General features: G+C 44.4%; 1 pseudogene across 1 annotated transcript; it reads right to left on the bottom strand.

Moving 5' to 3' along the window:
* LOC311428458 (ATPase family AAA domain-containing protein 2-like) lies at positions 1 to 24,694 on the bottom strand (annotated as a pseudogene). The gene is made up of 15 exons: positions 24,612 to 24,694; positions 24,313 to 24,373; positions 23,812 to 23,914; positions 20,589 to 20,845; positions 7,555 to 7,665; positions 7,011 to 7,116; positions 6,084 to 6,206; positions 5,752 to 5,854; positions 5,416 to 5,531; positions 3,673 to 3,846; positions 3,211 to 3,299; positions 2,709 to 2,868; positions 1,755 to 1,845; positions 225 to 463; positions 1 to 12 (listed from the first exon to the last, which is right to left on the bottom strand). The product of its transcript is annotated as an ATPase family AAA domain-containing protein 2-like (transcript).
* Positions 24,695 to 26,582: the final 1,888 nt, after the last annotated feature.

Below are 26,582 nucleotides of genomic sequence, written 5' to 3' on the forward strand. Positions count from 1 at the left end.
TTATATTCCAGACTTGCCCAAAAACAAGACACGCACATGCAAATAATAAAATTCTACCACCATTATGTCTGAAAGCTATAAGTTGATTGCACAAACCACAAGTTTTTGCTTTAGCAGAATTATAAAGAAGTGGATGCTGTGGTTATACCTTGCTGTCGGTCCTCCTTCAGTGCAAGCTGTGCATGCGGGAAGATCTTCTGCACAACTTGTAAAATATTCTCTACTGATCTTTGAAAAAGTGGCTTGAAAATGGGTGATAGTGCTTGTACGGGCGAAGTCTCGATCCGGTTTGAAGCTGGAACAACCTTCTTCATAGCCATGAAAAAGTCCTTCGCTTTTATTTTAATAGAATTAACATCTAGCTGCAATTTCTCCCTACTTGCATAAATCTGAGGATAGCATCGGCGTAGAGAGCACAGCACAGCTTCAGTACAGAGGGATTTGATATCTGCACCACAGTATCCTAACAAACAAAAATCAAACGTTACATCAGTCAAGGCCCAGGTTTACAACATGCAACATTTAAAGAATTTGTAATGCCAAAACCAAACAGCTTAACAGGGAATTCAAAGTGCTACCGCTTGTGAGGAATGTTTTAACATTTCGTGTCCATAAAGAACAATTCTGTTTGAATCCTGTCTGCCTCTGGGCCCTGCACTGGCAATTTAATTCTTGAACCACAGATGCAGTGTGTCCCAGTCTCCCCCTCATTCTAGTCAATTTATCAAGTCTTCAGAAAATACTCCTCAAATTTATGAACCTGTTAGCTTTTGTTATTCCGGACTTCTATTTCTAACAGTTACAGCCTTTTTTTTCCTGTCTTCTTCGAGATTAACTTAACACTGCTATAGATGTGACTGTCCCTGTGAATGGCTGGGGAAGAATGTTTTAATTACTCGTGAAGTGTCAATAAGAAAGCTATTTGTGTTTGATGTCTGGGAGTTTCATAACAACTGATAACAACTAGTGACTGTTATGGGATACTATGCAGACCTTTGGTATCTGGCCAGGGGGCCAAGAGATTAAGAGGAAGAAAAAAGAAGCTGAAGGACGGCTGGGAGACAAGACCTGCAGAAAATGTTCTATAAACTTGGTACAGTGCCAAAGGAGTACAAACAGGAAGGACTTGGAGAAGAAGACTACGAGCCTTCAGCATGAAAGACCCCTAGAGACCCCCAGAGAAGACTGATGCGCATGCTCCAGTAGGAGGGACTGGACCCCGGAGGCTAATTATAATAATCTAATTTTTTTGGAAGTAGTAATGAATATGTATTAGTCTAGGAGCAAAAAATCAGCTGCTTGATGTAACTGGTGTGTGCCCTGGTGGAGCGGAGACTCTCAGTGCACCCAGCACTGTTTGCTTACCTCTATTCTTTTATATTCTTCTAATAAATCCTATTTTTTTTATTTAATCCTAATTTGAATCCTGAGCCATTTATACCACTCTCTGCAGGGAAGTTTCATGTTGCTCACTGCCTGATATCCTGCGCTTATGCAGCTGAAGCAGACTCCTCATCAAAAACTATACTCTTGAGGAAGATGCCCCAGAACCATTTAATGTTCTCAGACAACAAGAGGAACGACAACAAAGAGTAAATAGATGAAAGCATCTCACTCTGATTGCTATGAAGGCGTGCCAGCTGCCTCGTTGACTAGTTGTGCAGCAAGGCACAAGAGCATGGGTACTGCCTGGTACAAGCTAGGTTCTTTACAACTTGGTCACAAGCAAGAATCCATTTTGATTTCAGTCTTACCAATGCATTTCTCAGCTAGTTCATCAAGCAACATGTCCGGTGGCTGAGGGGTCCAGTCACTAGTATGAATCTTGACAATTTCTTTTCTAGCCTGGAAGCAAAATCATTGCATTTTCGCTTGTCCCAAGTTTTCCTTAAAAATACCAACAAGAAACAAACAAACCAAAAAGCAAACAAACAAACAACAAAAAACAAAACAGTCCTCCCTCAAAACCCCTCATCTACTAATACACTTTTCTTACTTGCTCAACTTTCAAGTATTTTACAGTTATTTAATATACACTCTGCATTGTCAACCAGGAAATTGAATATTTCTTATTTGTTATACTGAACTTTTTCTAGGAACCTACAGTGAAAGAAAAGGCATTTATAGCTTCAATAACAAGTTTCCAAACTACGAGACCTAAGGACCCAGAGGAAAATACTGTAATGAAAAATTTATCCAGAAACATTTCTTTGCTGTCCAAAAAACTTCTCTAAAACTTAGCAAGCTTTCATTGGGACAGTCTCATTACTTCATCACATTTGCTTTCCAGCCAGTAAATTCACAGAAAGCACTTCTGGCACAATGCTTCCAATTGCTACAATTGCTATAAAGAAGAAAAGAATTATGACTCAAACTACTACCACTGATCCGGGGCACAATCAAATGCAAACACGTCCCCTATTCACTCATAAGTGAAGGATTGAGACCAAAAACACAACTTCATGATGAAAGCGCCCAAGTGGACTAAATAATTAAGCAAACAGGTACAACTTTGGGAATGAAAGGTTTGATTATAGAACTAACTACTTGGTGGTATCATCCTGACCATATATATCCAGTACCAGATTTGCCCTCCATGGAACAGCGCAGTGTCTCCACATATCACTCTTTCGTTCAAGTTGTCAATTTTTTTTCCTATAAAGTTGGACTTTGCCATGGTAGCACTAACGTTGAATTTAAGTTCTCACCTCTTTATCTGGCAAGTTGAAGAGGAACTCTCTGTCAAAGCGTCCTGGTCTTCGTAAAGTAGGACCTATAGAATCCAGTCTGTTGGCAGCTCCAATTACCACGATCTCTCTTCTGTTATCTATGCCGTCCAGAAGGGTCAGAAGAGTTGAAACAATGGAACAAATAGAAAAATATAAGTTTTACTTACTGGTTCAGTAAATTTTGTTACATTCCACATGACTTTCTTCCATGAGTAGTCATAAAGGACAAGCTTTTTAAGGACAAGACTCATTTTAAGACATAAAAAATAGGTAAGTTAACACAGACCACATGCTGATATCAGGCTTAGTAAATTGGTTTCTACTATCGTTTAGAATCACCTGTTTTGGCATTGAGTTACAAGTTTTCAGGATAAATTAACATGTTCACAGTAAATTAAACAGGTCATCGTCCTTTTTTTTTTTTTTTTTTTTTTTTTCCCAAAGATCAAGCAGATTTTATGTAGGTGCAAAACTGTAATACCTATGAATGTGGTCTTGTTTACTGAAGCGCACAGGAGCGAGACCATCTATCTCATCAAAGAAAATAATTGAAGGTCGCATCTGACAGGCCTAGCAGGAAAACACTGAGTAAAACAGCATTATTTAAAGGAAAAATGCACAAAAACATCATGGTTGGAATGTCATCTAAACTAGATTTTTCACTTTAGCCTCTGGGACCTCTACTGATAGAGCTACTGGAGTATCTGGCATGACTAACAGAAGACAGCAGTCTGTGTCAACCCACTGTATCCGGGTGACAGGAAGCAAATTGTTCCAGTAGTTCTTACAGCTGACATTCACAGCAGAAACACTGGCATTTCCATTTCAGGGGGAAAAAAAAAATAACAAAATACAAAAAAAGAGCAAGTGCTACTTAAAAACGTTGACCACAGAAAATAATGGTTTCAACTCTGACAGAATACACTGTGCATTTCAACCTTACCTGTTCAAATAACACACGAAGTTGGCGTTCTGATTCCCCCACTTATTTTCTCACGCAGTCCGAAGCATTTCTCAGAAAAAATGATATTTTCCTGTCACTTCGACTATATTCACTGGCAAGTGCACGATCAACTAGTGTTTTCCCTGTTCCTGGGGGCCATAAAATAGACAACCTCTGCAATAAAAAAGATCCAGATAGGAAAAAAAACATCATGATGAGTACCTCCTACAACCATCGTCTCTAGAACAAACTCGTCTTTCCTAACCAAAACACGTCATGTACAAGACAGCAGTAATAGCTGAAGTGTGGGTAGAGGCAGAACAGATAGAAGTTCCGCGTTTTTACAACATTTCACAAGAAAATTCATTTTTTTCACCCAAAGAAATGAATAAGGAGGTAACTCAAACGTATAAAAACTTCAAAAGAGAGCATACTGTCCCAGAAGGACACTTCCAAAACTGCTGACAAACAGGGTGATTACAGCAAACCGGAGCCAAACGGGCAAACTTCAGCACAGAATCTGAGAATGGGCTGAATGGTGAATCACCAGTTCATTCTGCAGCAATAAACTGCATATTCTTGCTTTCACAATATGCAGAATCTGATAGTGTCGTGGTTTAACCCGACCGGCAGCTAAACACCACGCAGCCGTTCGCTCACCCTTCCCCCTCCCTCTCTGGGACGGGGGAGAGAAATGGAAAGTGAAGCCCGTGAGTTGAGATAAAGACAGTTTAATAAGACAGGAAAAAAAAAAATAACAAAATAATAATAACAATAATAATAATGATGATACAATGGTGATAATACGAAAGTAATAATAGTATGTACAAACAAGTGATGCACAATGCAATTGCTCACCACCCGCTGACCGATGCCCAGCCTAACCCCGAGCAGTCCGGCCCCCTCCCCCCGGCTAGCCACCCCTATATATTGTTTAGCATGACGTCAGATGGTATGGAATACCCCTTTGGCTAGTTTGGGTCACCTGTCCTGGGTCTGTCCCCTCCCAGCTCTTACTGCACCCCCCAGCCTGCCCGTTGGCAGGACAGAGCAAAGGCTGAGATGTCCTTGGCTTAGTATAAGCACTGCTCTGCAACAATTAAAGCATCGGGGTGTTATCAGCACTCTTCTCATTCTAAGCCAAAACACAGCATTCCACCAGCTACTAGGAAGAAAATTAATTCTGTGCTAACTGAAACCAGGACAGATAGTAAAGCATTTAATGCTCCTTTCAAAAGCATTAAGTTACTGGGTTTGGTCTCTCAGACCATCTATTGCTGATGGCAAGTGAGGAAGCCTAAAGCCGGAAGGAAAAGCGATGCCTTAGCACTCAGAGGAAAAAAAAAAAAAAAAAAAGAAAAAAAGAAAGCAAAAGTAGGCAGGAAAAACAACTGGGCTTCCAGGCAACATATTACAATTGACTTCCACACTAGATAATCCCTTCTTGCTTACAGACTAATCAAGCTGACTTGTACATAAAACTGAGAACAAAACCACTCCAACCCAACTAACCCAACTTTTTAAAAACACCAGATGGTAAAACTTACAATTTTCAGACATTGCTTATATTTTTAACCTACAAATATTCTGGATTTTATCCATTTTTAAGAAACCACTTTTTGCTACTACTAAAACAAATGTTCACCGCTGCCAAAAATGTTGAAGCACGGAAGCATATTGATACCTTAATTGAACTTTCTCCTGAAAACAGCTGACTTACGATTTATCACTGTCATGAGTTACCTTGGGGGCTGAATATTGAACTGCTGAAAAACTTCTGGATACAGGACGGGAAAAATCACCATCTCTTTCAAAGCTGCAATGTGTTCCGAAAGACCACCCACGTTCTCAAATCCAATCTAAAGAGAAATTCAACACCACAGAGTTTGTATGTTAAAGAAAGCAGCAACCTAGATCAAGGTTTCATCAGAAATTATCTCAGCACAACGCAAACATTCTGGGCAATTTTTGAAGTTGCTTTAGAGAAAACCATCAACAAAGGTAGTTGTAGATGGCACACTGAGATCTTTCAGAATCACTGGAAACACTCGCTGACACGATGATTAGTTTACCACTTACCGCATTATCTATTTGCATTGCATCTCCCTGACTTCCTCCAGCTTTCTTTTGATCCCTCTGAACTCTCTTTAGGTCCCGTTTCTGACGTTTCACTCGAAAAGTCCTGATTTGAATTAAGGAGAAGTTATAGGGCTTCTTTTTCTTTAAGATGCAGCTCGAAGATTTTTGTTTTTCATAATAATGCCAAGCAAATGTAGAAGACATTAATTAATATATTAGAAGACCTAATTAATTGACATAAACTTACACAGTTACATTTAGATAAACTTAAACATGGCTAAATATTCATTTGAAGGAGATTCATCCCTCCCCTATTCTCTACCGACAGCAACCTTCTTGGAGATGTGCTCTCGCCGTCCTCACTGCTCTCACCACCCTCCTCCGTATCACACGTGCTAAGCAAGGGAGATGAGCAAGAGGGTGTAGAATCACTGATGTCATCTGCACGTCTCCGTCTGCAAGCAAGCATATAAACCAGAAAGTTAAAAAGAAAATAGAGCAGATACTAAGTAACACCAAAAATTAAGGGAATTCTATCTCAAAATTGCCTCTGAGATCTACTTTCCAGTCCACTGTACTCCTTAGGAATCTGATTTCAAAGGCCATGACATGATTTTCCTCGTGACAACTGTCTGCTTTCAAGAATGCTCAACAAAATATTGGCAATCAACAGCATTCTCTACGCACTAACTGCTTACAGAATCCAAAAAGCCTTTATCATTACTAAGGCAATTTATGATTTCATTTAGATCTTTTATTGTTTAAGGTTAACTGCATATAGAAACATTAGTTGATTCCAAACAGAAACTAGAGTCAGTATTTGAGTGATAACTTTTTTTTTTTTTAAATCTAACAAAACTTCCATAAAGCCTCTCCCTCTAAATCGAATAAAATTATTTTCGGTTTTAAGAAAATCCTTTGTATCCTTCAAGATTAAATAGTCTGACTAAGATTTTTAAGGGGGGATTCCGGCTTCAGTTCCAGAACCAAAGAATTTCAGTTACAGAAACTCAGACACTACCTCCATAATCATCTTATCAGCGACCCACAAATATTGGATTTAAAAAAGAAACCAACTTAAAAGTATCCACCTCCTCCCCTCCAAATAGTTCTTTCCTCTCTATCCTCAGACTACCAAAGTACTGATCATAAACTTACTCTGTAATTACCACTAAACTGAAAACCCGTTGAAGCATTATGCAGTAAAGAGACTGACAGCTCTACGGATAAGTAAGAGCTATCACTAGCCATACACCAACCTGGCACGTCTTCTATATTTTTGTGACCCAGCATTTTCAAGTGACTCTTTCTGTCTGACAGAACACGGCTGGCCCGAGTTAGTCCTCTCTCGATCTCTTTGTCTTACTGAAAGGAAAGAATTTAGAATAATGATACAGATACATTTAAGAGAGGAGGATATCAAAAGAAAAAGAAAATGCCACGTGTTTCACTCATCCCTAATTCCAGAAGAATTTTTAACTGTTTTTGCTTTTCATCAGTGCATGGTACAAGTGGAAAACTACGCCCTGTTTAAAGGTGAACTGAAAATCACAAGAGCAAGACCATTAAGTGTGATTAATTACTGTTATAGCAAGGATACATAGCACTAAGTACGCCAAACAGCAAAGAAATACAATGTGCACAGGACACACGTGTCTGATAAAAACAGGGAAGTTCATGTGCAGAATGAAGGTACAGAACTGAAATAGAACTGTGTGCGCAAACACGTCTTTGCATTCAAAAATTCTATCTCACTTATGTGCAAGAAATAAGGTTTTAAGAGAAACTGTGCGTTCAACCTACTTTCCATAGGAGCTTGGTAGCGGTCAACAGGTTTACTCTGTCGAAGGTTGTAACGCCTTGGAACATCTTCACCACCATTTTCTTTGTTCTCACTTCCTCTTGATGTTTGTACTGTACCACAAAATGACACCGAATCGTTAAGTACTTTTGCAAATTATATGAAATCCAAAATGCATTACACAGATGCCTGTCAGTTTTAGTATTAGCATTATTTTAATGACACAGTGGATCCTGCAAAACCTTAAGATGAATTTATGCAAGTCACGTTTCAGAAATCACAAATCCTAGCAGATGAGCATGCATCTGGACATTGTTCTGTGCTCTCTGAAACTGCTGATGGACTTGTCGTCAGCCTCAGTGTTTAACAACAGGCAAAATTCTGTCATATTGCTTAGCTAAGATGCAGATCTTCTGAAAACAGCTATTTCAGAAAGTCACTTCTTAGTTTGAGAAAGTATTTAATGGAAAGGGTTTTAATAATCTGCAGTGCTAAGACTAAGCGTAGTAATCTAAGTCCAAGTCTAGCTCTGCCACAAATTCTGTGAGCAATAATGGGCCAGACACAGGCTTGAAGCTCACCAATGAGAAAACAATGCCAAATGCACATAAGCTTAGGCCATTAGCTTCTGTCAAGTAACCTGAAGTTGTTTCATGAAAGATGGTAAAAAACACAAGAACCAGAGTGCAATCATCTACTGGGTTCTGGTGAATATCCTCTCACGTTAACAGCAGGACACCGAGGAAGGAACGTACATACTCCGTTCACCTACCTGTTTGCCACAAGGACTTATCTTTTTTTCTTGGAAAGCACTGCCCTCTCTGGTTTTTATTTTTTAACCCCAAAGGTTGCATTGCTTTCTGAATGCGAGGTAGGTGCCATGGGGTATACAGACAGCACACGGAAAACTGAGCGATCAGGAAATGAGTTTGTGATCACTACCATCTCCAGTCCTTGGTGTTCCAACACTTCTATCACAAAAGCATGAATTTCTCTGCTTTATTGCTCCTCTAACCCTTTCCTTTGTTCCAGTAACTTCCTTTATAACAACACTGACACTTTCCTCACTCTTTTCTGGCGTATTTTTCATTATAAAAGTATAGTCTAGCTCTTTCCTGATTTAAAATTGTAGTTTGCATTTTGATCATCAATTAATTGCCCTGGGCTCATTTCCCATTCAACGTGCTATTTAAAATTCCTCTCTACAAGTCTCTACTGCGCAGCTCCCTGAAACCCACACACTTTAACCAAGCTTCTCCCTCTAGACTGGCGCCCGCCTTGTATTCAAGCTACTCTTATTAAGACTTTGAGCTAATGTTTTCCTAACTAAACCTCCAAAGGAGTCAACTCTGCTTCTCCCTTACTAGTCCATGGCCCAGCCATTCTTCCTCTGAAGAACTTCCCTCGGGTTCCCACCTGCCACTGTGCATCTCTCTGCTCCTCTGGGCCTCTGAAGGGAGGAGCAAAGTATTTTCTGGGGCTCAGCCTCCTCTCACTGTCTCTCTGAGCTCCTTTGCAGGTGTGCAGCTGAACTCTATCACATAATCTAACTCATCAGCTATCTACTGCAACACCCTTTTCAGTCCTTAAGTACACTCTTGCCCTCTTCTGATCTGTTTAGAAAGCTCCTACGAGGATGATCTAATTTACTGCCTTAAACACAACTAACATTCTTCTTAAAAACTGTAAGTTTTCCCATCACTTCCAAGTTCATACAGTCTTTCGTGGCTTAACCTCATTCCACAAGACCTTGTCCGGGGAGAGGAGAAAAAAAGTAATAGAAAAAAACCCTAGGGGTCAGCCTTGTCGAGGGAAATCGACAATTCCCGTCTGTTACTATTGCAACAAGAAGAGACACGTTCAGAGGAAATATCATAAGCGGGAACAAGATGAGAAAATATTCAAAGAAGAATAGGGGTGTCAGGGGCTATATCTTCTGGGGACTTCAACATCAACAGAGCCGTTGATAAAACTATTAATTGGTCCCCATAAAGAGGAAGTCTTATTTTCAGTAGACACAGGGGCTGAAAAATCCACTATTCAAAAACTTCCAAAAGGAATAGAAGAAGGGAAGAGTTGCATGTCTGTAATAGGGGCAAAAGGAGAGCCCTTTAAGGTACCTGTTTTGAAAGATGTAGAGACAGAAACAGATAAAAAAATCTGTCTTAATGATTTACTTTTGCTCGCTGAAACAGAGTACAATTTACTAGGAAGGGATTTGATTTTAAAATTAAACTTAAGCATTCAAAGCCAAGGGGATAAATTGCAGATTAAATTATACACTTTGACACAAAAAGACGAAGAATTCATTAACCCTTCAGTGTGCTATAAGGAAGGGGAAATTGGAAAAATAGAAATGGACCCCATAAATGTTCACATCGTTCAATGTTCACATGGATCCACATCGTCCAATTAGAATTAAACAATACCCTATACCAATGGAGGGTCGAAAAGGATTAAAACCCATAGACTTCTGGAAAAAGGAACTCTAGAACCGTGTATGTCACCTCATAATACACCCATCCTCCCTGTAAAGAAATCGGATGGGTCATACAGGACCTGAGAGCTGTAAATCAGCGAACAGTCACTAAATTCCTTGTGGTGGCAAAACCTTATACTTTACTAAGTCATATCTCTCCCAAACATACTTGGTATAGCGTAATAGATCTGAAAGATGCCTTTTGGGCCTGCCCTCTGGATGAAAAATCCAGAGATTATTTTGCTTTTGAGTGGGAGGACCCTGAAACGGGACGGAAACAACAATTAAGGTGGACCGTGCTACCACAGGGGTTTACAGTCACCAAATCTATTTGGACCAACTTTAGAAAAAGTTTTACAAGATTTTGCATTACCCAGGGAGGTAAAATTATTGCAGTATGTGGATGATCTATTAGTAGCAAGAGAAACTGAAGAGGGAACCCGAGAAGCTCCTATTAAATTGTTCAGTTTCCTGGGAGAAAAGGGATTCAAGGTGTCTCGATCAAAATTACAATTTGTGGAACAGGAAGTAAAATACTTAGGACATTGGTTAAGTAAGGGAAAAAAGAAGTTAGATCCTGACAGGGTATCTGGGATCCTATCCTTAAGACCCCCACAAACTAAAAAGGAAATCCAGCAAATATTGGGATTATTAGGATACTGTAGACCATGGCTTGAAAGCTACAGTGAAAAAGTTAAATTCTTATATGAGAAATTAATTAAGAACCAACTTAAGTGGTCTGCAGAAGATAATCAACAATTTGAAGAAATAAAAGAGGCATTAATACAAGCACCTGTGTTGAGCCTTCTGGATCTGGAAAAACCTTTTTATCCCTTTGTGAACACATCAAACCAGGCGGCATATGGAGTTCATACTCAAGACTGGGCAGGAATTAAGAAACCCGTGGGGTATTGTTCTAAGTTACTTGGTCCAGTAAGTAGAGGGTGGCCTGCTTGTCTCCAAGCTTTGGTCGCTACGGCATTATTAATAGAGGAAGTTAGAAAGATCACTTGTAATGCTCCCTTAAAAGTGTATACTCCACACAACGTCAGAAGTGTCTTACAACAGAAAGCAGAGAAATGGTTAACAGACAGCCAGATCCTAAAGTATGAAGCTATACTAATTGACTCCCCTGACTTAGAACTAAGGGTAAGCTCTGCTCAGAGTCCAGCACAATTTTTGTTCGGAAAACCATCAGAGGAATTACAACATAACTGTTTAGATATAATTGAGACCCAGACTAAAGGAAGACCCGATTTAAGAGATACTGAATTAGAGAAGGGAGAAGCACTGTTCATAGATGGCTCCTCCTGAGTAGTGGAGGGAAAAAGAAAATCAGGATATGCAATAATTAATAAGCACCTGGAACCTGTGGAATCAGGACCCTTGAGTCTATCATGGTCAGCTCAGGCTCGTGAGCTGTATGTCCTATATAGGGCCGTGGAACTATTAAAGGGGAAAAGTGGAACTATATATACAGATTCTAAATATGCATGTGGGGTGGTTCATACCTTCGGAAAAATTTGTGAAGAAAGAGGTTTTGTTACTACTCAAGGGAGGAATCTTATACATCAACAATTAATAATAAAAAATTTAAGGGCATTAAGAGAACCAAAAGAAATAGCAGTGGTACATGTAAAAGGACACCAAAGAGGATTAGATTACCACACCAGAGGGAACAATCTAGCAGATAAAGAAGCTCAGGAAGCAGCCTTGAGAACTCAGGCTGCTAAAATTAATACAGTACAGGAGGAAGAAAGACGAGAGGGAGAAGAAAAAAAGTTTACTCCTGAAGAACAGACAAAACTGGAGAAAACAGGTGCTAGATTAGAACAAGGAAAATGGACATTGCCAGACGGGCGAGAGATATTACCACAAGCTTATGCAAGGCAAAGATTGGAACGTTTGCATACACAAACACATTGGGGTACAAAAGCATTAAGTAATCACTTACTTCAACAATTTGGTTGCATAGGGGTATTTGAAATAGCAAAGCAAATCACACAAGGTTGTTTAACTTGTCAGAAGATAAATAAGAAAGTGTTTTGACAAGCAGCCGCGGGAGGAAGAAAAACAGCTTATAGGCCTTTTGAGAAAGTACAAGTTGATTTCACTGAATTGCCCATGGTAGGGAGGATAACGTATTTATTGGTAATAGTATATCATTTAATACAATGGGTAGAAGCTTATCCCGTAGCACCAGCTACGGCACAAATGGTGGCAAAAAATTTATTAGAACACCTGATACCTAGATATGGGATAATCCAGTACATTGATTCTGATCAGGGCACACACTTTACTTCTAAAATAGTAAGATTATTGTGTCAATCATTAGGTAATCCATGGGAATATCATACTCCATGGCACCCACAAAGCTCAGGAAAAGTAGAGAGAATGAATCAAACAATGAAACAACAATTGGCTAAATTAATGATTGAGACACAAATGCCCTGGACAAAATGCTTACCATTGGCACTTCTAAACATAAGAACTAAACCACACAGTGAGACTGGATTATCACCATATGAAATGTTATATGGTATGCCTTATTCACAGGGAATGCCTCTGGGAAACAATGTAGTTGAGGATTGTAGTATCCAGAAATACGCAATTACTATTGGGAAAAGATTGCAAGAGCTAAGAGAAATTGGAAGAATGGCTCAGACACCACCTTTAGGGTTTGCTATTCATCAAATACAACCAGGGGACAAGGTCTTAATAAAAACTTGGAGGGAAGAATCATTACACGCCCGGTGGAAGGGACCATACCTTGTTTTACTTACCACTGAAACAGCTGTGAGAACAGCAGAAAGGGGTTGGACCCATGCATCTAGAGTAAAAGAACCAATAAATACCCGAACTTGGAGGGTTGAGTCTGCTCCTGGGGAACTGAAATTAAAGCTAAAAAAGAACTAATGTTCTGGCAATAAGGCTCTGCATAAATTAAGAATGCCAGAAGGAGGGGACAAGCCTGAAGGGAAGAAAGGGAGAAGGCAAGACCGGGGCAGGACCCTCCACTGTGGTGTGTATAGTCTACCAAGGGAGGCAACCCCTACGGGTATTGACTGCCGAGTGGGAGGGCCTCAACCGGACTTTGCCCACACTAAAGCCAGGTTGTCCCAGGAAAAAGAAACAAACAAGCAAACAAAAATATATTTATATAATAAATATGATTATTATTATTATTTTTTAACCTATTGTAATTAGTTTTCCAGGAGCTGGATCACCCTCAAAGGCTGAACAGTAACCCAAGCTCAAATAGATCCTTGAAGTGGGCCCAACCCCTTGATTGGAGGCATTTCTCACACCCCCACGATAACCCCTGGATGACGCAGAAGGATGTTATACTTCCTGGTACTATTTTTACAGGGGCAATTAAGCCACGGGAATAACTTGTTCATTCTGGGGGAAGAAGTGGCCAAGGCTTTTAACCTTAGCAATTGCTGGGTTTGTGGGGGATCACAGGGAACTGAAAGTTGGCCCTGGGTAGCTGGCCCGGTTGAACCTAAGTGGTGGGTTAGTAATTTGAGTGAAGTTCATAATGGTACACAATTCTGGAAAGAGGAAGAAGGCCCATGGCAATTGCACTTGTCAGAGCAGGGTATATACTGTTTAACCAGAACAGGAACAGTAAAGGTGGGAAAAAGCTTTTGTAAATGGACTCTATCTCCCGGATATGATTGTACTGATCCTGAATGTGGACCTATAAACTGTACATCAAGTAAAGGAAAATGGAACGCTACACATGTCCAGCTGAAAAATGGGACTTGGCTGAAATGCTCATATAAGAAATTTTTTGGACCTGGATGCGAAGCCATGGCAAGAGCACAATCAAAGGGACAATTTGACGTTCAAATCCCGAGTTGTCAGCGTGATAACACCACTAGGGAGCAGCATGTGGTAAGAGTCTACTGCTGGAGGCGGCAAGATGAGAATGGGACAGAAGTGTTCTTTAAACATTTCTGGTCAGCTCGTGGTATGACAAGTCGTGAAGGAGAACTTAGTTGTAATTGTGAGTGGGAATCTAGTGCGGGAGCTTGGAGGTGTATATATACAAGTACTAATGGGGCAAACATTGTAACAGGACCACATGGTAACAAAAACCCTTTGTATTTTCACACCCCAAGGAATAAAAGAGAATGGGACTGTCCTTTTCCAAATGGGACGTGGGCTCTAAAGGGACATTATTGGGTGTGTGGCAAACAGGCCTACAAAAGGCTACCAAAGGACTGGTCAGGAATATGCTACGTGGGCTACATAAGACCCTTGTTCTTTTTATTGTCACAAATACAAGGAAATCATTTAGGAATAAAATTATATGATGATCTGAATAGAGAAAAACGATCTATTGATGCTTCCTTAGCCGGAGGTAGTGCTCAACAACGGAGAGAAAATGAATGGCCCCCTGAAAGAATCATACAGTATTATGGACCAGCTACCTGGAACCCAAATGAGATAATATCTGGAGCCTGAGAACCTATTTATAATTTGAATCGAATAATTAGGTTGCAAGCTGTCCTCGAAATAATAACCAAACAGCGACAGCTTTGGATCTTTTAGCTGATCAGTCCACCCAGATGAGGAATGCTATCTTTCCACATAGAATGGTTTTAGACTATTTACTAGCAGAAGAGGGGGGTGTGCGTGGGAAACTAAATGATTCTAATTGTTGCTTACAAATTGACGATAATGGGAAAGTGGTTAAACAGATAACAAAAGAAATTAGGAATGAGCCCACGTCCCAGCACAAACTTGGAAGGGTATGGATAGGGATTTATTTTCATGGCTGCCTGGTGGACCATGGGTTAAAAGGATGTTATTTTTATTTTTATGTGGTGTAATGATGTTATTATTCATACCTTGTATGATACCTTGCTTTACATTATTGATACGCCCGATAATAAATAGTACATTTGTAATGACTTCATTAAAAAAGGAAGGGGATATGTCAGTTATGATGCTTAAGAACTGGACCCTCCGAGAACAGACTGATGAAATCCAGTTATTAATGGAAAAGGTTGAAAAAGAGACACGAATTGAGGATATTAAAAAGAAGATAAGGGACTGTGAGGAATGTTTGAACAATTCTTGTCAATAGAGAGCTTGAAGGAAAATGTATTCGTAAGTTTTTTCCTTGAAGTCTCTGATATCCGGGGCTTTCAGAACAACTGCTAACTATTATGACTTTTGCATGGGACACTATGCAAGCCCCTGATACCTGGCCAGGAGATGAAGGAGAAGGGAAAAGCTGAAGGACGGCTAAAAGACAAAGCTTGCAGGGAACGCTGTGCAAGCTTTTGACATGCACCCAAGAAGTACAAAGAAGGACAAGAAAAAAAGCGTGAGAGGAAGACTATGAGCCTTCAGCATGGGAGACCCCCAGAAGGACCACCAGAGACTGATACGCATGCTCCAGTAGGGGGGTTCAGATTCTGGAACTAATTATAATAACCCTGTTTTTTTAGAAGTAGTAATGAATATGTATTAGTCTAGGAGCAAAAAAAAATCATCATCTTGATGTAACGGGTGTGCGTCTAGGTGGAGCGGAGACTCTTAGCACACCCAGCACTGTTTGCTTACCTCTATTCCTTTAATAAATTGTAAACGTTGATTATTATCCTATTTTGGGATTTAGCCATTTATAACACCAGTTATAGACAGGTTGCTCCAAAAGGGGATGCTGGAACCATGTATGTCCCCACATAATACCCCCATTTTGCCAGTAAAAAAGGCTGATGGATCATACAGGTTTGTTCAGGATCTTAGGGCTGTGAATCAGCGAACCATAACCAAATTTCCAGTGGCAGCTAACCCATACACTTTATTAAACCACCTAACACCTCTGCATAAATGGTATAGTGTAATAGATTTGAAGGATGCTTTCTGGGCCTGCCCATTAAGTGAAGGGTCTTGGAATTACTTCGCCTTTGAATGGGAAGACCCCGAAACAGGAAGGCGACAACAGCTTAGATGGACTGTACTTCCTCAGGGATTTACTGAATACCCACATTTATTTGGCCAAACTTTAGAAAAATTATTACAACTTTTTGAGGTAAAGGGGGAAGTGAAATTGTTGCAACATGTGGATGACCTATTAATAGCTGGGGAGACTGAAAAAGAGACACGGAGAACCACTATCCAATTACTTAATTTCTTAGAGAAAAAGGGTTGAAGGTCTCAAAATCTAAATTACAATTCGTGGAAAAAGAAGTAAGGTACTTAGGACATGGGCTTAGCCAAGGAAAGAAAAAATCGGATGCTGACAGGGTATCTGGGATTTTAGCCCTATCATCACCCAAAACAAAGAAGGAAGTGAGGCAACTGCTCGGGCTCTTGGGATATTGTAGACCCTGGATTGAAGGGTTTAGTGAAAAGGCAAAGTTTTTATATGAAAAATTGACTGGAGAAAAAATTAAGTGGAACGAGGAAGATGAGGAAAAGTTGAGGTTGATGAAGAAAACGTTAATAGAAGCTCCAGTGCTGAGCCTCCCAGATTTACAAAGACCCTTTTATTTATTTGTAAGTGTTTCTAACCAAACTGCATACGTTAGTTGCAATTACAGCTAAGTCAAGAATGGGCAGGAATCAAGAAACCTGTGGGATATTGTTCCAAACTCTTAGACCCTGTGAGGAGGGGGTAGCCAGTGTGCTTCCAGGCAATTGTGGCTACTGCCTTACTGATTGAGGAAGCTAGAAAAGTCGCTTGTAGGGCACCTCTGAAGATACATACTCCACATAATGTTAGGGGAGTACTCCAGCAGAAGGCTGAAAAATGGTTAACTGATAGTAGGATGCTGAAGGATGAGGCCATCCTGACCGACTCCCCTGATTTAGAATGAAAAATAACTGCTGCACAGAGCCCTGCACCCCTGACCCCAACCCTAACCCGGATCTAACCCTAACCCCAACCCCAACCCCTAACCCCAGTTCCCTAGAACTACATTTCCCGGTATGCTCTGGGCACCCAACATGGCCTCCAGGAAGTCCGGAGTCCGAGAACTACATCTCCCGGCATGCTATGGGCACCAAACATGGCCTCCCGGATACCCAGTGCCGGAAAACTACGCCTACCAGCATTCCCCAGGCAGCTGGCCTGACCAATCACAGGCCGAGTGTTCGAGAAATACCTTTTACCAGCACTCACTGTAACCCAAGCACTTACCGGCCTTTCAAAATAGCCACAAGCCCTAACACTAAAAGTCCTTGAAACCCCTACAGGCATAACCCAAACTATTTACCACACTAAACCCCTGAAGTCCTATGCCTAAAAGCCCAAACCCAAACACTTAAGACGCTCAAAACCCAAACCCAAAACATTAGGATTCTCAAAGCCCTAAACAACAAAATTAGAACGCTTGAAGCCCTAACCCCAAAATTAAGACGCTCAAAACCCAAAGCCAACCCAAATCAGTAGGATGCTCAAAACCCTAACCCAAAAAATTAGGACACTCAAAACCCTAACCCTGGAGAACCTAACCTGAAAAAAAAAAAAAAAAAAAAAATCTTAAAACCCTGAATAACTGACCAAAAATAAAACCCTAGGACCCTAACACTAAAAAGCCTATCAACACTACAACCCAAAAAACTCTAAAACCCTAACACGATAACCCTGAAACCCTTAAAACCCTAACTGTTAAAACTCCAACCCAGTTATACACCAGTTACCTCCCTTAAGGGATATAGAGGAGCTCTCTCAGATATGGCAGTCCTACTTCTCATGCATGCAGCCAGAGGTCGGTCTCATTCTGGTGCTGATGGTGGTGGAAGCAGGGGCAACGGTGGTACTGCTAGAGATACCACAGCCACCGGAGGTGGATTGTTAGGATATGGAGATGGTAGGTTATCCAACGGCTCCCGTTTATTATCTTTTTCTTTTTCCTGTTCTTCTTCTTCAAATTTCTTATCTGCTTTTAGTGTAAATATTGAGGCTGGAAAAGGACATGAAGTCCTCCTGATCCATAATCCTGCATAATCGCTTTCTTCCTGGCAAAAAGGTTCCTTCGAATTAACATGTGTATTTCAGGCGTGACAAATCCAGTCTTCAAAGGATCGAAAAACAGACCGAAAGACGTGATCTTAAAGGCTCCTTTGGCCGTTCTATCACACAATACTGGACTGTTTTTTATTTACTTTTTCCTTTTCTGGGGCCTCTATCGTTCCAATTTCTAACCGTTATTCCTAATGGACTTTCTGGTGGTGTGTCTGGTAATTTGCTCCCTTTCTTCTGGTCCCTGGTCTTCGATTTTGTCTGACCCATCTAGGAATTTTACTGTGGCAATTCCCACAGCCCTTGGTTACATTAGTAAGAGTGTCTTACAGAGGGTTTAAGATCTATCACACACCCACAAATCCTATAGGAATCGCTTCGGTCCTTCACCGGCCAAGTCCCTCGCGGGAGATTGGAACCGCGGTTAGAAGACCTCCACAATCGCTTTGGAACTAAATTCCATCTCAGTCACACTCTTACACAGGCAACCAAATCCCACCCAACAGAACAGTATATGCTTTAAACGCTTACGACTACGTTGTCTTCATTTGGATCTTCACATGCAGAATTACAGGCAAAATAGAGTGCTGCAACCAGCAAGGGAGCTGAAGAAAAATCACAACCTTTGCTTACCTTTATTCAGGTTCAAGATGCCATTAGTCCCGACCCGACTCGAACAGCAGCCACCACATGGTGGGGCGCCTCTCCTAGATCAAGTAAGAATTCAGGAACCAAAGCCCTCCCGGACGATCCCCCAGTTGTCATACACGACTGGGTCCCAAATTCGATTGCAATTACAGTTTACAATTTACTAAACAAAGAGAGGTACGCGGGCAGTTACTCGCAAACAGATATATTGTGCCAGCTGCCCTTCAGTAGCCCAGTGTCAGACCGGATGTCTTTGCCAAAACAGCCCGGACAATGTATTAGTACACCGATGCACTACCACGTTAATCACTAACTGCCAGGCAGGACAGCTCCAGACCAAACACATACACACAGGCACGCCACAAACACTACAAACAAAACACACAACACAATGCACAAGAAAAAGTGACCCCCAGAGGGAAGCCCTATGGCAACAGCAAGTCAGAACAGGTGCTCTGTAGCAGACCCAAGGAGAGACTCAAATATCATGACAGGAGACTGGAAGCAACTGCCAGAACTGGGATGATGGAGGCCTAAAAAGCCTGCCTTCAAGACAAGAGACCAGAAGGATGGGGAGTGAAAACCCCTGAAGAAGACACTTAGGAAATCAATTCCAAAGCAAGAGCTCCTGATGCGGCCCAGATGACTTCTTCAAGAGTGAGGATGGAAATAGATGTGATCTCAAACAGAATACAATGCACAAGACCTGAAACATATCTGCACTTCAAGCAGCGACTGCAAGACAAGTGCTCGCATCAGCCCTACGATGATGAAACAAGCATTTAGGAACTTCGGTGTGGCTACCAAGTTGCCCGTCTAATCTGTCCAGTGGAAGAAGGAAATGCGGATATCAAGACCTGAGGAGCATGTAACATATGTTGATCATATCAAGAAACGTTTGATACAAAAAAGTATTACACACACAGAAGTGATTCCTTTAAACTCCCACTGCAAGATGAGAGGTGCTCAGCTCCCAATTGAACATCAGCATTATTCTGATGATGTTAAGTGTTCAGTACCCTCAGGATGGCTTCCCCAGGGCCTGCCAAACACCAAGAGCAACAGCACAGTACAGCACAGACAACACAGAACACAGATGACAAACTGGGACTGCCCTGCCTGGCATGTGTTCACACTGTACGTGACAGAACTCCCCACACATAATCTCTCTGCCTGACCTGATCGATCCTGAAAGGCCCCATCCAAAGCAATGACTTAGAAGCACAGACCCTCGCCCTATGGGTGCATTCACAACCCCAACTCAAACATAGCACTTGCCCCCCAACTTAGCTTGGGAATGCCGGGAGGCAGGTTCCATCTTCACCAAGGAACACAAACGCTAGCCAGGACATTGCCTCAGGCACCAGGCTCTTCTTCACCTGCAGAAATAAAGTGCCATCAGGCACCAGCACACCAGCCAAATTTCTTCCAGTAGAACAACCTCCTCAGAAACAGTCGTAGTCAACTGACCTGCTCCGCTTCTGAAACCAGATAGATACCCTCTAGAAAACTCCCCGCCTCCCTCTGCCAACCACTCCCCAACATACAATATTTGCCCCCGGACTTAATTCTCAGGGCTCAGAATCCACCATCAACGTGGACCACAAAGGCCAGCTAGGATGTTCCCAGTACCTTCTTCGTCCCTGCAAAAGAGGAGTCACCCAGAGGCGCACCAATAGACTACAACACCAAAAACAATACCTGTTTTCCACCTTTTCTCCACTCACCTTCCCGATCCAGGCTTAGCACTTCCATTCAGTGTGCCGAGCCAAAGTCATAGGGCTTAGACCAAGGAGAAAGAACAGACAAACGTGACGATCCACAAAACAGTCTTTCCCCACTCCTCTTCCTTCCTCCCCTACTGCAACAGCCAAGAAGCCCCAAAGCCACGTACCCCAACCCAGTACGACCGCTTCGCTCACCTAACATCTCAAGGAGATGCATCATGCTCCCTGCTCCTCTTGCGCCCTGAGCAGCTCCAGCATTTCAGGAACTGGAACTGCTGATGTCTGGCAGGTCTCAGAAATGTGGCAGGAGACGTACTCTGCTGTCGCAAGGCGCTTGCAAAGCCGGCCCAACAGGTGAAGCAGACTAACACAGTCCACCGAACAACTCGGGGACCCCACTGCTGTCCACTCACTCTCATGCTTCGTTCAAGTTTCCGTGCCTATGCCCTGGGCTACAAAAAATAGAGAGAGAAGGTCACATCCACGATGGACACACAAACAGTACAGCTCCTTGATAAGAACTCAAACACAGAGACCAGAGCTAGACAAATAAAAAAAACACCCTGAAGTCCACAAATGCCAGATGGCCATGAATGCATAGCAGCTCCAACAGGGCTAATCACAAACTTACACTTTGCAGATGAAGAAGGTGACCCTGCTCAGTCTCTTGGTAATACTGTACCAATGTGGTCAAGCCCCTTGTAGCATGTAATCAAGCTGGTTTTAGTCCTTTGTAGAGTTACACAAGTGGGTTGGTTCATCTAGAGATTCAAAAATAGCTCAAACACAGGAGCGTATGCCACCATCCCAAAAAACAGTGAGCCAGCAGCCTCTACTAAATATCCCTCTATTAAGTGAATTCCAAGCACTTAGAAATCCAGAAATCCATAGACTCCAGCCTGCCTAAAGAACCCTGCAACTGACTGAAGGAATCACCTGGGAAAGGGGAGGGGCAAAGCACAAGAAAGTAGAAAGAGGAGGAGCAGCAGCTGTGGTTTATTTACTTATTTATAAGGCTTAGCTCAACAGCATGCAGACTGCAGACAAGACAACTGGGGTGTTTCTAGAAGCAACAATCCCCATGCTTTTGCTACGGCTTTTAATATTAAAAGGACAATACCACCAAGCAAGTAACTGAAGCTTTTCCAGCTGGAATTAGCTCAAACTTTTATTTACATTTAAAGAAAACTCTAGGAGCAGAACAGATTATACACCAACAAAATCAATTCCATTCCATTCACAGGAAAAATCACTTACTTCAGTAGGCTATCTGAAAACCAAAGGCTATGCTGATGGGTCAAAACACGCTACAGGACACTGGGGCCAGGCCCTCCGCTGCACCAGCTTAAAACCCATCCCTACACTCACCAAGGTGCAACCCCAACCCAAACACAGATGCAGCATTTCAGCCTCAACAGTTTTGCAAACTGCTGGAAAGCAGGCTTCATCCTCAGTGAGGCGTGCTCAGGCTACACAGGACAGGGCTTCGGGCACCTCTTTGCCTACCAAAGACGACCGACATCAGGAACTGCCACACCAGACAACCTTTTTCCTACACAACACCTTTCTCAGGAACCACGCAGCATTCCAGTGACCTGCTTTCCTCCTACTCTAAAGGCTATCTCAGCCCACCTTGTCTGTGGCACCTCATAAACAGGAGAGAAAGCAATCGCAGGAGCAAAAGCCACAGCGCCCTCGGGACAGTTACTCTCATCCCCTCCTGTACCTCTGCCGCTTGCCTGCCCCACATGGCACATGCTTCCATCTGTTCTCTTTACCCACTTATAGCACCTCTAAAAGAGAAAGTGGAATTTTACTCGATTGGATGTAAGAAAATAACTGCAGTGACAACCGCACCCCAAAAATAACAGCTACCTCTGCTCATCACACCACTCACTCCAGAGGCACCTCGGGTCATGACATCCTGGACTACGTACTGAGTTTCAGCCTGAACAAAGGAAAACACAGTCACAAGATAATCATTCAGCTGCCAGCATTAGCACCCATCCCTCAACAACACAAAGGAACCCCATTTACAATATTATCGTTTCAAAACAGCAGCCCCCTTGCCTCAGCACCTGGAAAGGGGATCAAGCCAGTCACTGAGTTGCCTACCAAGTGCTGGACAGTTCCAGAAGGAGCTCTTTCCTGTGACAGGTTCCTCCAAAGCTTTACACTCTACTGGGGACAGGAAAGAAATAAAAATAAGAATTTCAAAACCCCGTATCTGTAAGCTTTCAAGATTCGACAGACCTCCTCAAGCACACCGTTCAAGCGCTATGCGAGCAGCTGCTCGCAAGCAGCACTACTCTCCTCCCCCCCAAATCTGCCAAACACCATAGAGATGACTGTGCCAGCTGCCCTTCAGTACATGCCCAGAGGCAGACCGGATGTCTTTGCCAAAACAGCCCGGACAATGTATTAGTACACCCATGGACATTAGCTACCATCACTAACTGCCAGGCAGGACAGCTCCAGACCAAACACATACACACAGGCACGCCACAAACACTACAAACAAAACACACAACACAATGCACAAGAAAAAGCGACCCCCAGAGGGAAGCCCTATGGCAACAGCAAGTCAGAACAGGTGCTCTGTAGCAGACCCAAGGAGAGACTCAAATATCATGACAGGAGACTGGAAGCAACTGCCAGAACTGGGATGATGGAGGCCTAAAAAGCCTGCCTTCAAGACAAGAGACCAGAAGGATGGGGAGTGAAAACCCCTGAAGAAGACACTTAGGAAATCAATTCCAAAGCAAGAGCTCCTGATGCAGCCCAGATGACTTCTTCAAGAGTGAGGATGGAAACAGATGTGATCTCAAACAGAATACAATGCACAAGACCTGAAACAGATCTGCACTTCAAGCAGCAACTGCAAGACAAGAAGTGCTTGGATCAGAGTCATGATGACAAAACAAGCATTGAGGCCCTTCAGCACCGCTATCAAGTCGCATGTCTAGTCAGTCCAGTGTAAAAAGCTAGGAGGATATCAAGACCCAAGAAGCACAGAACAGACATTGCAGAAGCAACACTACAGGACAGACGAACAGAAGGAAACTGTCATGCCTGGCACACGCACTCAAGCTACAAAATAATCCCGCTGCTTCTATTAGCCTGGTGACCCAGCCACAAGCAGCCTGAACGTGACCCAGCCTGAACTACCCTCACAGTGGCACCAAGTCTATTCAGCCAGCTGGCTCCACGCTGCTCTGACTCCCAGCTCCCATTAGCCACCCCAGATATGCAAATACCAGGTGCCCCCCAACTTAGCTCTCAGGTTGCTGGATGGTAAAGTTCCTCCACCTCAAGAAATGCACAAGCACCGATTGTCATCTTAGTCAAGTGCCAGGCTCATCATCAGCTGCAAAAACAGACTACCAGCATTCACTAGCACTCCGGCCATGATGCCCACCTTCTCCACAATGCTGACTACTTCTGATGTTACATATGATTGTGCTCATGTGTTCCTCTCCAAATCCAAACTCCAACAGTGCAGCCAGTATCATCCACACCACCTGGGAAAACAAAGGGATTAAATGATCGCTGCGTTCACAAGAAGTCACCCAATGGTGTTTTTTTGTTGTTGTTTGTGTGTGTGTTTTTCTTTGTTTTTTTTTTTTTTTTTTTTTTTCTTGAAATCTGCTTTAGCTCAACAGCATGCAGACTGCAGACAAGAGAACTGGGGTGTTTCTAGAAGGAACAATCCCCATGCTTTTGGTGCAGCTTTGAATATTAAAAGGACAATACCGCCCCCAGCAAGTAAATGGAACTTGCTTAACTGGAAATAGCTCAAACATTTTTTTACGTAGAAAGAAACATCTAGGTGCAGAACAGATTATACGCCAAAGCAATCAAACACCAAACAATCTTTCCTTCACTTCGGATAAGGGATGACCAGGCCGACAACACTCACCTTCCCTCAGAGCTTCGTAACATGAAGATTTCCCTTCCCTGTCCACGACTGCACAAAGCACCTGCAAAGACAAGAGGAAAGCACACTCTGAGGCACCTCATAGCCACAGTGTACCTGCTGCAATACCTCTCTCTTCCCAGCTCTGTTACTTCAGCTGCTCACCAGCTCTGAGATTCTTCGCTCACAGCGCCTGCCCAAACTCTGCCCAGGCCACACAACACACCAAAAAGACATGCACACACACATGCCAAAAAGACATGCACACACAGCAGCCCTGGCAGGGGTAATCACAGACTTACCCTTTGCGGATGAAAAAGGTGACTCTGATACAACCATGCTCAGTCTCTTGGTAATGCTGCATCTACACTGTCAAGCCATATGTAGCATGTAATCAAGCGGGGGTAACTCTCCAGAGGACTAAAACAAGTGGTTTTATACCTCTAGAGATTAAAATATAGCTCAAAAACAGGAGCATATGCCACCATCCCAAAAAAAAAAGTGAGCCAGCAGCCTCTACTAAATATCCCTCTATTTCAAGCACTTAGAAATCTAGAATTCCAACCACTTAGAAATCCAGAAATTCATAGACTCCAGCCTGCCTAAACAACCCTGCAACTGACTGAAGGAAAAACAAAGCACTGACCCCAAAGAGCAGCCCAGGCAGAGGGAGCTCTCTGATGCCATGCCTGGGGCTCATATACCTTCTGGCCCCGCCCAGCACCCAAACCAAACCAGCTGGGAAAGGGGAGGGGCAAAGCACAAGAAAGTAGGAAGAGAGCAAGAAAAGCAGCTGGGTTTTTTTCTTTCTTTTTTAAAATCAACTTTATCTCAAAAGCATGCAGAGAGCAGACAAGATATCTCTGGTGATTCTAGAAGCACGAATCCCCTTTTGCTTTTTCTGCAGGTTTTAATAAGGGATTTACAATATCACCAAGCTAGTAACTGAAACTTTCTCAACTAGAATTAGTTTAAACAGGCTCATCCCCATCAGTAAACGCAGAGAACCAGCATTCACTAGCATGCCAGCCCTAATACCCACCAACACCACAACGCTGACTACTACTGATGGAACAAACAGTTGTGCAATACCTCTCTGTTCCCAGCTCCTTTACCTCACCTGCTCAACAGCTCCACCTGAGAAACGTGCCCGGGCGGCGCCGCGCCGCAACGTGCCCGGGCGGCGCCGCGCCGCAACGTGCCCGGGCGGCGCCGCGCCGCAACGTGCCCGGGCGGCGCCGCGCCGCAACGTGCCCGGGCGGCGCCGCGCCGCAACGTGCCCGGGCGGCGCCGCGCCGCAACGTGCCCGGGCGGCGCCGCGCCGCAACGTGCCCGGGCGGCGCCGCGCCGCAACGTGCCCGGGCGGCGCCGCGCCGCAACGTGCCCGGGCGGCGCCGCGCCGCAACGTGCCCGGGCGGCGCCGCGCCGCAACGTGCCCGGGCGGCGCCGCGCCGCAACGTGCCCGGGCGGCGCCGCGCCGCAACGTGCCCGGGCGGCGCCGCGCCGCAACGTGCCCGGGCGGCGCCGCGCCGCAACGTGCCCGGGCGGCGCCGCGCCGCAACGTGCCCGGGCGGCGCCGCGCCGCAACGTGCCCGGGCGGCGCCGCGCCGCAACGTGCCCGGGCGGCGCCGCGCCGCAACGTGCCCGGGCGGCGCCGCGCCGCAACGTGCCCGGGCGGCGCCGCGCCGCAACGTGCCCGGGCGGCGCCGCGCCGCAACGTGCCCGGGCGGCGCCGCGCCGCAACGTGCCCGGGCGGCGCCGCGCCGCAACGTGCCCGGGCGGCGCCGCGCCGCAACGTGCCCGGGCGGCGCCGCGCCGCAACGTGCCCGGGCGGCGCCGCGCCGCAACGTGCCCGGGCGGCGCCGCGCCGCAACGTGCCCGGGCGGCGCCGCGCCGCAACGTGCCCGGGCGGCGCCGCGCCGCAACGTGCCCGGGCGGCGCCGCGCCGCAACGTGCCCGGGCGGCGCCGCGCCGCAACGTGCCCGGGCGGCGCCGCGCCGCAACGTGCCCGGGCGGCGCCGCGCCGCAACGTGCCCGGGCGGCGCCGCGCCGCAACGTGCCCGGGCGGCGCCGCGCCGCAACGTGCCCGGGCGGCGCCGCGCCGCAACGTGCCCGGGCGGCGCCGCGCCGCAACGTGCCCGGGCGGCGCCGCGCCGCAACGTGCCCGGGCGGCGCCGCGCCGCAACGTGCCCGGGCGGCGCCGCGCCGCAACGTGCCCGGGCGGCGCCGCGCCGCAACGTGCCCGGGCGGCGCCGCGCCGCAACGTGCCCGGG

Source organism: Aythya ferina, assembly GCF_964211825.1.
Source record: "Aythya ferina genome assembly, contig: HAP1_SCAFFOLD_81, whole genome shotgun sequence".
In the NCBI taxonomy this organism is placed as follows: Eukaryota; Metazoa; Chordata; class Aves; order Anseriformes; family Anatidae; genus Aythya; species Aythya ferina.